Source organism: Pteropus vampyrus, unplaced genomic scaffold (assembly GCF_000151845.1).
Source record: "Pteropus vampyrus isolate Shadow unplaced genomic scaffold, Pvam_2.0 Scaffold302, whole genome shotgun sequence".
In the NCBI taxonomy this organism is placed as follows: domain Eukaryota; kingdom Metazoa; phylum Chordata; class Mammalia; order Chiroptera; family Pteropodidae; genus Pteropus; species Pteropus vampyrus.
This window is the reverse complement of record NW_011889083.1, coordinates 109,212-112,444: the sequence shown is the minus strand read 5'-3', so window position 1 is coordinate 112,444 and position 3,233 is coordinate 109,212. Positions and strand designations below refer to the sequence as shown.

Below are 3,233 nucleotides of genomic sequence, written 5' to 3'. Positions count from 1 at the left end.
CAGTATCTTTATCAGTAGTCTATGCGGGGGAAAACACAGGTTATAAATAATCACATAGAAAAGTAACTTTTAGTAAAGGACTTATTTATAAGAGTGATGTTCCTTATGTAGTAATAAAACAAAAAAGTCTATTTTTTCTGGATATTATATAGATTTATAGACTTTATGTCCACAAGGTTGAATGGTTGTTGTTGTCATTAGAATGACAGTAACTACTGAACAGTGAATTAAAGGAGATGGATACTAACAGAGTCCAGTCCATGAATCAAGTGTTTTGACTGGCATGTCAAATGGGTTCATCTCTGGCCTATAGTCCAAGTTGGTTCAAAGATGGGATTGATTGATTACCTATCTGCTGTTTTGTGTATAAGCATAGTATGTAATCGTGTGTGTGTGTGTGTGTGTGTGTGTGTGTGTTTATCTATCCTATTTCCTAAAGGGAAAAACAATGAAATAAACACATTTATACCTCAAATGACAATAAGACAAACCAAAGTTCAGAGCTTTTAACCAGTAATCCCAGATATATATAAAGAGATTCTAATGAGTTAATGCCATGTCATAATTCGAGAGGGTTAGAATACTAATCCAATTTCCTTTTTCATAATTTTCTGTCATGGTTAACCATGATATTTCTGGTGGTAGGTGCTTATGACCTACATGTTAAGGTTTCTTAATATTTAGAATTTTAAAAAAGTAAATAGATGCTTAATATAGGGTGTGTGTGTGTATGTGTGTGTGTGTGTGTGTGTGTGTGTGTGTATTTGTGTTTAATAAATCTGTGAGCATAATATATTAGGCTCACTTTATAGCTTCTATTTCTTGGAAACTTTTCAGAATGCCAATTTAAGAATTATTTCATACTGAAATATTTAAAAACAGAATTAATCTTAGTGAATTAATACAAAGTTATATATACCCTACTCATGATATTAGATATGTAAATGTTATATTTTTATTACTATTTTCATTATCTGATTATTCTTAGTTTAACCAGTGACATTAATATTAAATATCATGTATCAAGCATTTATATTTTGCCATTACATTACCAAAAGTTCATCTATGGCCATGCCACCCTCAACATGCCAGATCTTTTCTGATCTCGGAAGCAAAGCAGGGTTAGGCCTGGTTAGTACTTGGATGGGAGACCACCTAGGAATACCAGGTGCTGTAGGCATTAAAAAAATAAAAAATAAAAATAAAAATAGTACCAAAAGGTCTACAAAACTAATCACTTTTAATAAAAAAAACTCTCAGAGGAATATATTATTCTAATTATATATATTAGAGCTGTCCAATAGAACTTTCTGCAATGATGGAAATGCTCTAAATATGTTCTGTACAGTACACTAGCCACTAGACACATTTGACTGTTGAACACTTGAAAGAAGCCTATTGTGACTAATAACTGAAATTTTAGGTTAGTTTAATTTTAATTAAATTTCAATAGCCAAAGGTGACACAGTAAGTGGTTAAGTTGGAATATAATAATGACAATAATAGTAAATAATATAAATGTCTGTTAAGATATGGTATGAGCCTGACTCTCTACCTTCAGATTTGATATATGTGCTTAACCTGTTAGACAAAGTCACTTAAAAAACCCAGATATTTCATTTCAAGATAAGAGTATTCCTTGATTTTTCTAAGTAGTTAAAATTCTCAGCTTTAGAATAGGACAAGCTCTGACTACCACCAGCTCATCTCTTTAGATGATCTGGATGTCTTACATAATGACAGAGCTGAGTTTTGGCATTAAAGGAATGGTAATTAGATTTCAACATTAGGTCCCATTATGACTTAAGAGAACAAAAAAGAACAAAGAAAAAATAGTTATCAAAGGTTTTCTTTTTAGTTTTGCACTTCACAGTTTTTGTTCATTTAACAAAGGACAGCATAAGAAATTAAAAAAGCACATTTCCAACTAAAGTTAAAATCAGAGTTTGAATCAAGTAATCAAAGACATTTCTTTTACATTACTATGAGCAAATTTGGGACTAATGCCAATTCGCTTAAAGATTTGGTTCAACATTGTCCTTTTACTTATGATTAACACGGGCATTTCCCCTAAAATAAACTTTTTATTGTTAATGCAAAATTTGTTGAGGTATAACAAACACACACCAAAAACGCAAAAATCTTAAGTGCGCAGCTCAATAAAATTTTGCAAAATAGACACATCCATGAGACCAACATCTGCACCAAGAATTACATTACCAGCATCCCAGAATGACTTTCTTGGCCTTCTAGTCATATCCAGCTCCCCGAGGAAACCACTATCCTAATTTCTATTGCAATAGATTAGTTATGAGTATTTTTAAACTTCATATTGATGGTGTCATAATATGTGTTCTGTTTTCTGTCTATCTTCTTTTACTCAATTTTGTGTTGTGAGATTCTAATCTTCTATATTTTATAACAGACCCGGTAACACGACAAAATCACATTTAGAAAAAAAAAAGATTGTTACAATAGAATCATTGTGATTGCTTGGTACATTAAGCTTCTTTGAGCAGTTCTTATTTCTTAACTTACAATTTCAATAAATGAGTAATTTCACTTTGTAGTATCATTAATTTATTAAATTATGATAACCACAAAATGGCCATATTTTACTGTAACAGATTAAAGTGCTCTTTTAAACATACCTTTCCTGAAACAGAAATCATTTAATGTAAAATTTTGGGTATCGAATTAATAATTATAACTCAGGAATATCTATTTTCTTTTGTAATTTTTCATAGTGCATTTGGAGTGAATTATCAAAAAATGAGATATAGGATTTTAAAAAATCATGTTTACTGGACCTTTTTTATTCAAAAATTATAAAACTCAAACTGTTGTTGGTAATGATTCCACTTTAAATTTCTATTTCTTTGAAGGGACTTGATCCACTTTGAAATCTTGAAGCTCTCATTTCAGAAAACATTTATTGAGGATGGTTGACAGAATCATTAGCATTCTGTCAAATCTCCCTGATCTCTCCCAAGTATATATAGTAGAATACTAGTAAGTTAAACTGTGAATGATAAAAATTCTAATAGGTACTATATTTTTAGCATTTTCATGTTTAATAGGTACTATACTTTTAGCATTTTCATGTTTAACGTTGACTCTATTCCATGTTTAATGAACAATGAATTTAAGACAGAAACCTAATATACGATGTGACTGATACATGTTGCATGTGTATATTACAATCATACACAGTTAACAATGTTCCTTTTATA

The 3,233-nt window shown here is 30.3% G+C and overlaps 1 pseudogene; it reads left to right on the top strand.

The window, feature by feature from the left end:
- Positions 1–1,061: 1,061 nt before the first annotated feature.
- On the top strand, positions 1,062–1,180 carry LOC111730153 (annotated as a pseudogene).
- Positions 1,181–3,233: the final 2,053 nt, after the last annotated feature.